This window comes from Elgaria multicarinata, chromosome 18 (assembly GCF_023053635.1).
Source record: "Elgaria multicarinata webbii isolate HBS135686 ecotype San Diego chromosome 18, rElgMul1.1.pri, whole genome shotgun sequence".
In the NCBI taxonomy this organism is placed as follows: domain Eukaryota; kingdom Metazoa; phylum Chordata; class Lepidosauria; order Squamata; family Anguidae; genus Elgaria; species Elgaria multicarinata.
In genome coordinates this window covers 5,045,655-5,059,161 of record NC_086188.1, presented here as the reverse complement: position 1 = coordinate 5,059,161, position 13,507 = coordinate 5,045,655, and positions in this window count along the sequence as shown.

The window sequence follows — 13,507 nt, the reverse complement described above, 5'->3', positions numbered from 1 at the left end:
AAGAAAGAAAGAAAGAAAGAAAGAAAGAAAGAAAGAAAGGAGAAATATGCTCAAGCCTCCTGCAAGGTGCCGGAGTTTTATGTTTCCTGTAACTCAATGCCCGTGGATTCAAACACAAAAAATAGGTCAGTTGCTTGTTTATTAAGTGGGGCATTGTAAGGGGGGAATGGGCAGGCAGGTTTCAATGTTACATCTCTAGCTAACTTGCTGCCGTCGTACTAATTCTGTGGCTGGCTTGTTATTTATTTTTAAAATGATAAATGAGGGACTTGTGGGACTTGCTACACTTTGAATAATTGGATTGTTCCATTGTAAAAAAACAAAAACAAAAGAAAATCCAGAGGAGAAGAACGTTTCTGAAATCCTCTATCAATGTGAATGCAGCTTAGCAAATTCAGGGACATGCCCAGTGAGGGGCTTTTTTTAACCCTGATTTTCTTATTATTGTAAAAGGAGCTGTACCTGCTTACAGCTTTTCCACCTGATTGGGAATCCCAACTAATTGAGTTTCCTGATCAGGTGAAAGAGGCCTGCATCTGCACAGCTGCTTTTGCACTAACACTGAATGTATAGCTGCTAGAGGAACATGGCCACCTTAGGGTGGTCATGTGTCCTCTTTTACAGAGGACAGCCCTCTATTTGAAGGGCTGCAAGAGGACCGTTCTTTGTTTGAAAGCATCCTCTGTCCAAAGAATCACAAGAAGAGAGAACAAAGGGACCAGAAGTTGCCCAAACAGCACCTGGACAGCAGACAAGTCTTGCACAATATTTCTATTTAAAACGCTGATTTCTAAATTTGCATATCTACATGTAAATTAACCTGTGCATGATTAGTCTATGCATGCTTTATGCAAACCTGTCACCTCTATTTTAGTGAGGTGTCCCCCCTTTTTCTGGCAGGGCATAACTGGCCATCCTAGGTTCGTATGAACACTCCCTTGGTTGCGAGCCATGAAATCTTCCTTTCAGATTTTGCTTCTGCTGCTGTGAACTCAGGAGTTGGTTTTAGGCAGGCCAATTTCTCCCAGCCTCCACCCACCAATGACCCACTTTGCCAGGGGGTTATTCTAAGAACATACTGATGTATTACATTGTTTGGGTCACTGCACCTCAGTTACAGAATGCACTCCCCATGAAATCCACCTGTCTCAATGTTTTGCTGTTTTCTGGCACATGGCCAAAACTAGTTTTTCAGGAGAGTTTTTGAGGATGCTGTGGTCCATTCATGTGGTGGAGCTAGAGCTCACAACAGGGTAGTATCAGCACTTTTAAAATATATATTTTAGGGATGCTGAGGTCAACCACCCCCACACCCCTATCATACTTTCTTGCTCCCTAAGCTTAGGTGCAATCCTCACAGTAGCTGGGAGGTGGGGTGGGTGGGAAATGAATTTTTCCAGCAACAATATATTGTAATGCAAAGTATTTTGGGGTGGCTGGATCTTGAATAGGCAACTAAGACCTGTTAGCTTTACAATACACCTGCTCCAAGTCGAGATGAAAACTGATTGAACTTATTTGTTGATATGAATCAACACAGGTGCCCACATTTTTGGACTGCTATGGGTGCCTACACTTCAAAATTTACCACTGCTGTGGTCCAGCTGTTCTTAAAGGGTTCTTAAGCTGTTTACTTTTCTATCATTAATTATTGCTTTACCAGATTTTATCTGTCTTGAATAGCAGAACTGATAGAAAAGTGGGATAATATAAATATTTTCAAAAATAAATGACGTGAAAGGCTTGAAACCATTTGTCAAGCCGCAAATACAGCATGTTCCAATGCCATATTTTGTGTATAGCATACGAACATCTGGCCAAGGTGTGGAAAGAGGACTTTCCCATCCTTCATATTATCACCTGTCCATGTAAAGAGCATCCGGAGCAGAAACACAATGCAAGAGAGCTATTTATATCCTTTTTTGTGAAAATGCAAATATGATGTCAACATGCAACCAGTTTCTTACTCAGCCTCCCAACTCCTATGAAATCATGCATCCGTTTTCAGTGCTACGTGAAATACATATACTGTATTTCTTCAATTCTAAGATGCACTCTTCCCCCCATATAAACATCTCTAAAAACGGGATGTGTCTTAGAATTGCGGGTGCGATTATTATTCTTAGAATCAAAGCTTTTTTTCTGTTGGTGGTACTGAAATTAATGTGCGTCTTACAATCGATGGCATCTTAGAATCGAAGAAATACGGTAACGCTGTGTTATATTTCAGTATTTTAAGTTGTAAATAGTTAACACGCATCCATCTCCATCACCTCCTATAAATTTTAATTGTTGCACCTTAAAATAATCTGTGAGCTTTTAAAGCACAGGGTGCGGACTCTTAAAGGATGCCAACATGTTGACTTCATGAACAATATCACCAGTGCCTTTGGCACTAAAATATATTGAAATAAGGTAGAATAAGGTATGCTATTTAAAAGATTTGTAATAATTTTAATACTGGGATCTCCTATCTGATATTCTAGCCTAGGATCTTTCTTGTGGGAGGGGGTACTTTATTACTTTAAATTCTGGATGTGTCCCCAATTTAGGAACCAAAGTGTTCTGGGACTGTGTGCATGGAGGGAAATCATTCTGAAGCATGCCAGAAGAGAACTAAAACCTAAATATGAATAGTAGCCACCAGCCATTTAGAGATCAGTTACACAACATTCAATAAAGCTGAACAACGTTCAGTAAACTTAACATTTTATAAAATTTGCAGAAGGAACAACAAGCAGAGCAGCCATGAGTGTACATTCATTTAAGTGAGCCTCGCATATGTCAATTTCCACATTAGATTTCACCCTGTGTTAATTTTGGGTTTGCTACATAGGACCAAAATGCCTTTGGCCAAACCTGCCTAATACTGGGATGTCATACCCTCAAATACTTCAGGGATGAGGATGGGACATGCTTGTAACACCCCAGTCCTCATACCAGGTCACTTTGTAAACATCACCATCTCAATGAATACACAAGGTTGAAGGCTGGTCCTGTATTCACTTCCTCTGCAATAGCCCCATTCCCCACTGATTTAAATATTAGAAAGCCAATTGGTTCTTTGGAAGAATCTACTAGAAAACACTAAGGGTGAATGGCATGCTGTGCATTGCACAGTTCCTTAGCATTCATGTCCACGCATGTACCGACATGTGCTCTAGAGACAAAATGCACTGAGAGATTTAAGTTCTAGAGACCCCAGGGAGGAAACTTAGTCTGCAAAAATGACAACACTAGGAAGTCAATACTAACACAATTTTAACAAGGCACCTGGCCAAAAGGCAGAAATAAAGATAACATAGGTACAGCTAATGGGAAATAGAGGCAGTTTGAGCATATGCAATGTGTTTTATTTTGATCCTGTGGAAATGGGATCCATGTGAAATGTATGGATCCACAAAAAAGCCCTTCTTCTTTGTAGCATCAGCAGAAGCAAGGGTTGCCGTATTTTTTTCCTGTCAAAGCTCCTGCCCTTAATGAGCGCATGACAAGACATTAGTCAATGTGAAACTTTTCTTTTATTGCCTCTCAGCTCCAGGGAGCAACTACACCTGTTGAATATCTGCCTGCTGTGTCAATCTTAAAATACAGGAGGAAGCTTACCAGGAAGATGGGGGGGAGGAAGGAGCAACCCTACCCTGTGAGGATTCAAAGTGTTGGAAAAGTGCCCTCTCTGAGGCAGAGTCGCTACGGTAGTTGCTAACGAAATGTTGCAAAATGTCTATGAAAAGCCATTCCAAGGATAAGCAAAATTAAGTATTGTTTTCTTAAAGAACATTCAGTACCTATCTCTTTGTATTGAGGCTTGCCAAAAGAAAATGCAATGTATTCTCTTTTCCAGCTAGAAATTTCCTGTTAGATGGTGTCTACGTACGTAACACCAGAGAAGATAGTGTATAAAACCTAGCTACCTCCCTTGCGAGGTAGGCACATGCTTTGGAGCAATTAGCTCCTTGTATCTCTTATTCTGCAGAATAAACATCGTTGACCCATACTTCATCTCCTCTCCCTCCTTGTGTGCTGTATTAGACTTGGTACACCAGGGAACGAGCTATTTTTGCAACCAAGGGAGTAGGGGAACAAACTCTCACCAAATGCTCAAAAGTAAATAACAACAAATACATCCATCAGCTGTGACAACAACTGCCAACTGGATTCTTGCAACTCCACAGTTGGACTTCAGTAATTCCAAATATTGCATTGATACTAAACTTGGGATATCAGGCAATATAATCAGTAGACCAAACCTTTAACAACATTATTGACAATATCATTTGACCCCCATTACGTGACAAAATCTTAATGCAGTCAGATTTTTACGAAGCCAAGAATACCCTTACAAAGGTGATAGCTTGCCTTTTTAAAATTACATTCTGATGTTACCTGGTAAGAACGAGGGGCCCTTCCCCAGCCTAAATAGCCATGACACTGGGTTGCCAACTGACCAGGAAAAAAACGACCTGGCTTGCTCTTCTGCCTCTAACAGCAGATCCATGTGCAGAAATCACTATATGAGGCTTTTAACAGCATGGAGATAAACATGAATTATCACTTCCTAACATCTGCACACCCACCTACAGCTAAAGGCACAGCTACGGAGGCTAGCTGAGAAGCTGGCAACCCTCTTTAGCATCATATATATTACACACACAAACACACACATTTTAATCACATCATTTAAAAACTAGCCTTTATCTTTAACAGTTGTTTCATTCTAATTTTGAGCAAAAGCAGCATAACAGGAATACAAACAAAAGCTAACCCAGTGCATAAATCCCTGCTGCGTTCAGTGGCGCTTACTCCCAAGTAAATTGTTAAATTACAGCCTTAATGTTTATAAATAAACATACATCTCCCAGTTCATTGCCGCTCTACTGAATTAACGCTTTAAGCACTTGACCGCTAAATTAATGCAATAAATAAATAAATATGGACCCCAGAATAGCTGTTTTTATAAGGATACTGCTGTTTTTAGGCTTTTTATGCTTTTAAACTTTGTATATTTGTTTTTAATGTTCACTGTTTTAAACTTTTAGAGCTTAGGCTATGGGGCGGTATATAAACACAATAAATGCAATAAATAATCAATAAATTGACCAATGGTTATTTAGAAGATTTTTTTGGACTGCTAAAAAAACAAAAACCAATCCATAATAATAAATACCACAATATTTGGAAATTCCACACAAAGCATCCCATGAGAGAAAATAAATTTTGCTTACTCTGTATTTGTTCTGTACCCAGACTCCTCAGGGCTGCACCAAACTCCCTCTCTTGCCTCATGAATTCCCAAAAAATGGAAGCCGAAATCAGTGTGTGTTTTCCTCCTTCTCCTCACCCTCCTTTTCCAGGTGCATTGAATTGCGGCTAATTAGAGCCAGGACAGGCCTCCCTTTTGCTCCAATTGCATAAATCTTCACTTTTTCCCTTCCTCACATTACAGGATTTTTGGGGGGCTTTTCAGACTTGTCTTGCCTCATTCCTCTCCCTGACTGGATTTAGAGGTAGTTAATGTACTTAACACCCAGATTTGCCAGACCATCAGTTGGGAAACTTCATCCCAGACATCTCAAAATGCTTTTCTTCTTGTACACTTTGGGAGCAGAGAAGGGAAACTCCAAAAATTTGTCCTGCCTCTTTCTTTCTCTCACCCTAACGTCATAAGACACTAGGGTGACCATATGAAAAGGAGGACAGGGCTCCTGTATCTTTAACAGTTGCATAGACTAGGGAATTTCAGCAGATGTCATTTGTATATATGGGGAACCTACTGAAATTCCCTCTTCATCACCACAGTTAAAGTGCAGGAGTTATACTAGAGTGACCAGATTTAAAAGAGGACAGGGCTCCTGCAGCTTTAACTGGTGTGATGAAGAGGGAATTTCACCAGGTTCTCCATATATACAAATGACACCTGCTGAAATTCCCTTTTCTATGCAACTGTTAAAGATACAGGAGCCCTGTCCTCCTTTTCATATGGTCACCCTATAAGACACCCATGTCAGGAATGAAATACCACAGAAAAACAACATGGCAGCCATGTTCTAAGTGTGAGGGGGGATGAGTGTGTCCTACTTTACAAAGGACAGTCCTCTGTTCGAAGCGCTATCCAGTTCAAGTTCAGTTTACATATTCAGTTCACTTCAGTTTTCAGTGGGCCTGTTCAGACTGAGCTGTTAGGTCACTAACCCTTTTGCAGCAAATGGTTAGTGAGGGTGTTTAAACCATGGTTACGTGGCCACCATATTTAGGAGTAGTTCATGACACCCCACGTCATGGTTCGCATGACACCCTAAGCCATGTTTACCTCAAAAATGCTTAACCCCCATGGTGTTCATGGTGTATCATCTGAACTGGGTCATTATAATTTTTTAAAAAAATAAAAGTATTATTAGAGCATAAATGAACAACTGGACAGATTTAGTGGCCATATAGGTTATCTACTATCCTGTCACATCCCCCACTATGTCACATCCCCCACCTTCTATTTAAATTATATTCATTTCTAAATTTACATTTATAAAATAGCATATGCAAATCAGTGTCCTCCTTTTGGGTGATGCACTTCCTTTCATTTGCCAATGCTTAAGAGGGACCTTAAGTTAGGGTGACCATATGAAAAGGAGGACAGGGCTCCTGTATCTTTAACAGTAAAGTGGAAAAGGGAATTTCAGCAGGTGTCAATTGAAGTGGGTGAAATTCCCTCTTCATTACAACACTTAAAGCTACACTAGCTATAGTAGAGTGGCCAGATACAAAAGAGGGCAGGGCTCCTGCAGCTTTAACTGTTGTGATGAAGAGGGAATTTCACCCTCTTCAATTGACACCTGCTGAAATTCCCTTTTCTACATTACTGTTAAAGCTACAGGAGCCCTGTCCTCCTTTTCATATGGTCACTCTACCTTAAGTACCTCAGAGAAACATGGCTGCCATATCCTTTCTCCTCTCAAACAACTTCTAGGGTTGGCAAAGTTTGGTTGGCTGTGTATTTAAAAGTCTAATAAATAAAAATTAAGTCTGTGAATATTTTTTCATTAATTTTGTCTCCATGATAAAGCTCCATATTTGGTTGCTACTGTAAAGGCATAGGAGCCCATCCTCTACTATATGTTATTTTATTGGCTGAAGGGCAGTATAGAAATAATTAAAAATAAAAATAAATAAAGCATCTAGCCAGGCAAAACGAAAACAAAGCAATTGAAGTTCTAGCTGAAATGTGCTTCAAAATATCACAGAATTGTGCTTGGAAAATCACATCACAGACACGTGTGCACGAGGGCTTTCCATCATTTTATTAAGATATATAGGAGGGTGGTTGTTTTAGCAATTTTTAAAATCCTTAAATTATTTTCTATTAGTTGAACAGAAAGGCATTATTGAAAAGGAGACAGTGGGGGTAATATATAATATATATTTATAGATATAAAAATAAAAAGGCACCGTGAAATACCTTATCACAAAATATAAAACAGCAGAAATACTTTTGTAAGCACTTAAAAAAGCAGAGCTATTAAAAAACACACACACCATGTACCTATGTCCAAAGAGCCATTAGCTATTTTCCGTCTTCTCCTGACCATTGAATCAGCTTTCACTACCTTCTTCACATACTCAAATTCTGTTTTTCCCCCAGATGCAGTAACTTTAGTGAAAATGAAAGGAAAATTGGGTCCAAAACTACAAAATAGCTCGGATGTAATGCCAAACTATAGCTGTGTGCCTTCTGAACAAATACTGAGATTTTTCTTAAATACACATTCCAGCAGTGCAGAAACTAAACAGGAATATACATAATTACTATGCATGTTTAGACAGGAAAAAAAAATCCTACAATTCCCAGGATCCCTCCAGCCAGCCAACCTGGCTGAGGTATGCTGGGAATTGTAGGAGGTTTTTTTTTCTAAACATGTTTCTATCTGCGTGCATAGGATTGTACCCTTAATTTGTTCTACAGGAAGACTACAACTGGTGTACCGCTGAATGTATCCTACTATTTTCCCCATATGTAAAGCTACAAATTTAAACACACGCATACACGCACACACTCCCTCTCTCAGGGACAGATTTGGAAATGCACCTGCTTTTCTAAACAAAAACAGCTGCTTAAAACAGGCCTGTGAATGGCCTCTCACCAAGTGACCTTCCAGCACAGCCTTAAAGGGTGTGACAGAGCGGGGAGTTGTGTCCTTTTTGTCAAATATTTGCATTGTTGCTAAATGCTGCAGTCTTGCAGGTCCACGATTTGCGTATATTTTTGTTTGTTGTAATTTAAACCACCTGGAGAAGGGTGTGGAGCTTGAGAATGCCTGGAAAAGACTTGTTTGCCTCATGAGGGAAAACAAAAGGAAACATTTGCGGAGGCTGTTGCTGGATAGCTTCTTTTGCTACCAGCCCTATGGGCTTTAAAAACTGTGCTCTCTCAGGCTTCTCCATCTGTTAAATTTGGGCAATAGAAGTCTATCATAGCAAACGCACGACTTTATTTAAAGCGGCTCAGATTCTGTCCTGGCCAACCTAAGATTAGGGCTAGCAACTCCCCTCCATCACCCTTAAACAGGCAGAGCTTTCCAAACTCTGTGTCACAACACGTAAGTGTGTCAGCTGCAATGCGTAGGTGCGTCACGCAAACGTAACGAGAAACCTCTGAGTCTATGTGAAATAAGCAATACCAACTTGCATGCATTTTTATGCAGCAAAGGTGCCGATTAGTATGGTGCACTAGTATATTCCCCTTCTGTCGTATCTGTGTATACTCACCTCGGTCGAGGGATCATACAGGCACTGCGCATACGCAGTATGCATAATCGGGTCGAAACAGCTGATTCCGCGTCACTTCCGGTGACACAGCTGCACCTGAAGTGACGCATTCGAGAAATTCCATGGGTCCAGTTTTTTGATAGAACACCATCTCAACCGCCGCTCGATCGCAGCTCAACAAAATTGGTTCAGTGTGAAAAGTCTTGGAAATGTATGTTATTGTCTTGCAAATCATCTATTTTTAAAAATATAAATGAAAGGTTTTCATGAGATATGTTGTGTCCCCATACATTTCGTTATTACAATTTATGTACCCTATTTCTTCGATTCTTAGACGCACTTTTTCCCCATATAAACATCTCTAAAAATGGGGTGCGTCTTAGAATCGCGGGTGTGTCTTAGGGGTTTTTTTTTCTGTTGGTGGTACTGAAATTAGTGTGCGACTTACAATCGATGGTGTCTTACAATGTCCATATCTCTTATAAGGGGTTAGTTTAACCTTCGATTTGCTAGTAAAACTGTATTATTGTGTCGCGAAATGATGCATGTCTAAAAAGTGTGTCACCAACATGAAAAGTTTGGAAAGCTCTGCTTTAAGGTACCACAAGACTCCTTGTTGTTTTTGTGAGTCTGGATGATTGCACACACCAGCCTATGGCACTTCCAGAATTTTACAGGGGGTTGGGGGGGTCTAGACAATGACATTTTCCATTCGTAACCATCCCGTGTTTTCCCATCACTTCTTCCATCTTTTCTCTTACCACATTAACACCAGGGAGAAAAGAAAATAGCTGTACAATGTCTTCACTTTAGTAGTGCCCTCTGTCTGCAAGCACCCTCTCAGGAAACTGACTTTTGTACCCAATACCGCGCCTGCATTTGATTCCCGCACATGTGCCTTTGGTCTTTAACATCAACAATTTGTCTTTCTCCCTATCGCTATCTTTGCTGCTTCCACATACGTCTTGCTATATCTAAACAGTAAGCATATCACACACTATCTTCATTGGCTCAACAATTTACGGACATGTTAATCATTGTTTTGCTTTTTCCCCCGAACAAAATTCAGGACACAAGCAAAGGAACAGATTGATTGATTTCACACAGCAATATTACCATGAAAACAGTTAGTGAAACCATTTCCCTCCCACCCCCTCCGCCCATTCCATCCCCTTGCTATATAAAATTAATTTCCTAAAACGGTGGGAAGGAAGGATAATTTTGGAAAAGGAAAAACAACAGATTGCCCAGGCTGTGATTTAAAGAAGCTGTATACACAGATGGGTGGCTTGGCTCTTCAGCAGAGAGCACTGCTGTGATGGAAACATTGTGCTGGATCCAAATGTTATGATTGGAGCCAAAGAACCATGAGCGGAAGGGAAATAGCCACTAGTGCTGTTTTGCGAATGCGTACGAGTTCAGCCAGTGTTAATAGGGTAAGTTCTATGGCAGTTCGCATATTTTTGCTTGTGTAAAAAGTTGTACGAGCAGCTAATCTCTGGATGTAGTTTTGCTTTTCTCACACAGTGCTCTAGTGCAAGGAGGACACCTTTGGATTATACCCATTAACAAAAGTTCCAAATGCTCACGAGGAAAGACGCAATAACTCAACGGTAAGAGTAATGCTATGTATACAGAAGGTCTCAGCAAATCCAGTTACTGGCTCGGATCCGGGATTGCCATCTGTTGACGGAAGAGCTCTGCTCACGGAAGGTGCCTCCACCTGGTTTTCAGTAACCACCCCGCTGCACCACAGCTTGTCCCATTCAGCAGCATTTTGAGGGGACTGGAGGGGCTGCCATGGGGAGGAGGGGAGTCTTCTTCCACCTGCCTAGTTGCACACACCTAGATCCATCCCAAAAGGATCTAGGTAGAATAATAATGCTGAGAAATTTCCCTAAGCACACAGCATTCCACAACCTGGGTCCCCTCCAAATGTTTTTGGACTACAATGTCCAGCATCCCCAGCCAGCATGTTGAAGATTGTGGGAGATGTTGTTTAAAACATCTAGAGAGACCCAAGTTGAATGCAGCCTGTTTTGTTAAAGGTTTCCACTTTCCATGTCTGCTTAGTATTGAGAAAAATAAAACGTTCAGGATTAAAGCGTTTCAATCAAATAATTAAGTAAGGTTGGCATACTTTAACAAAGGCAGGCAAAACATGAGATTTCTATGCACCTACTTTTAAAGGCTATACTTATTTTACTCAGACTGAACAGCTGGCACTCTCAAGGAAAAAAATAAATATATAAAGATCTGTCACTTAAAAAATTAACATCCCATTTTTTAAAAAATGGGACAAATAGTTCCCTTAAACATGTACAAAATGCACTCTGAAAAGGTGTTCATTTTTCTGCTTACAAAATTAATAGTAACCCTAAACAACAGAGCATAGATAAAGCAATCCTAAAAACCTCTCTCTCGCATCCAGGTCTCCTGTCATACATAACGCTTCATTTTTATCTACAGTTCTTCTGAATCTGGCAATACTTAAACTTAATATCAACTATTATGATGGGGAAATCACAAGTCCTGCCCTGGTTAAAGTAAATAGTTACACTATTTTGGCAGAAAGGTGTGTTCAAATGTTGCAAAGTTTTTGGAGGGGTAGAGCCCTCATACCAATATATTTTCCCATGCTATTAGGATAATTACTACTTCAAAGCTTTCCTCTCACTTCCCACCATTGTGAAGTAAATTAAATTTATAAAAGTGAGGTAAAACTGATCACCACCTGGCAGGATGTCACAAAGAATAGGGTGACCATATGAAACGGAGGACAGGTCTCCTGTATCTTTAAGAGTTGAATTGAAAAGAGAATTTCAGCAGGTGTCATTTGTATATATGGGGAACTTGGTGAAATTTCCTCTTCATCACAACAGTTAAAGCTGCAGGTGCCCTGCCCTCTTTTATATCTGGTCACTCTAGTATAGCTCCTGCACCTTTAACTGTTGTGATGAGGAGGGAATTTTGCTAGGTTCTCCATATATACAAATGATACCTGCTGAAATTCCCTTTTCTAGGCAACTGTTAAAGATACAGGAGCCCTGTCCTCCTTTTCATATGGTCACCCTAACAAAGAATGAACACAGACCACCATTTTTCCCCATATGGTCACCTTACATAACCACTTGATAAGCTTTCTGTCTGACTCATCCTGTGATGGTGGAGCAGTGAACTTTCCTTGCCTCTCCAGATTTCTGATTTGGTGGTGGAAGAGTGCTGAACCCATCCTTGGCATTTTGCAGAATGCTTGAGGCCTAGTTCACACAAAGCAGCATGAGGTGGTAACATTGCTCCTGAATTTGTACAACTTGAGAAGGCAGGTGAGGGACTGAAAGTATTGTATGCTCAATACAACAACAAAAGTCCTGCGCATAGAAAATCAGATATTGGGGAAATATCTGGCTTAACTTTCTCCCAGAAAGGCTTGTTTTATATCTTGAGGAAGCATTCAACCCTGCTGTGTGCACCCTTTGTACAATTTGTAAAATTCACAAACAGTTTACTACCTTGCACATTGTTGGTGCTATATAAATAAATATTAATAATAATACCTCATCAGTTGATCGTGTAAACTAGGCCTCAGTAGAATGACTTCCCTAGCGGTTATGTGTACACCACTTCATGAATAGTCATTTGTAATCAATATCTGTAGTTCGTTACCACTTGGTAACTGGTTGCCTGTGTTTACTAAACAGCAAGAGTTCTCTCTATAAATACAGTATTACTCAACATGGAACTCAAACCAAAGGCATCGTACCCCAAATCCATGAACGTAAAGACTTGTCAAAAGATGCCATTTTCCAATAGAAAAAAAGAACTCTTACTCCGCACCCTTTTTTGTAGGGATATGGGTTCTGCCGTGCAACAAGGCTCAAGCAAAAAAGGTTCAGACTACATTTCCCATCATTCACCAAGGTAGCATTTTGAGATAACAGTTGTCCTAATAGGCAAAATTAAGGCATGGACCTCACTTGTTTCCAGCTTTGAAGGCAGGGAGGAAAAGACCAGAGTTGCCCAGGTTGTAAAAAGGTGGATGATTGTAGCAAGCCAGTCAGTGGTCGAAGGTTGTAAGATATTTTGCCCTATTTATTTTCATGGATTTTTCTGCCACCCCTAGGACTGGCATCATATGTTCTGGATGTATTTTTTTAAAAAAATAATAATAATAACAAATATGTGATTTCCCCAGTTTCTAAATTATGGTTGTGAATTGCATGTGCAGTTGATGTAAAGGCCATGTTCAGATGCAGAGGTAAGCCAGAACTTCAGAGATCCTTGGCTTTCCAGGAACAAGCTGCATGTCTGTGCATTCATGCGCTCCGCTTGGCTCCTCCCATCAGTGGCAATGGCTAAATATAGTGTGCCATCAGAGTTTCTGGTTTGTTGCTCCCAAACAAGCCAGGAATTGTAAACCAAGAACAATTCCTGGCTTGCAATTCTTGCTTGTAAGGAGCGCAACAAGCCAGGAGCCCTAGTTTAGATGGATATTTTTTAATTCCTGGTTAGTTTAGCTAGGGTGACCATATGAAAAGGAGGACAGGGCTCCTATATCTTTAACAGTTGCCTAGAAAAGGGAATTTCAGCAGGTGTCCTTTGTATATATGGAGATCCTGGTGAAATTCCCTCTTCATCACAACAGTTAAAGCTGCAGGAGCTATACTAGAGTGACCAGATTTAAAAGAGGGCAGGGCCCCTGCAGCTTTAACTGTTGTGTTGAAGAGGGAATTTCACCAGGTTCTCC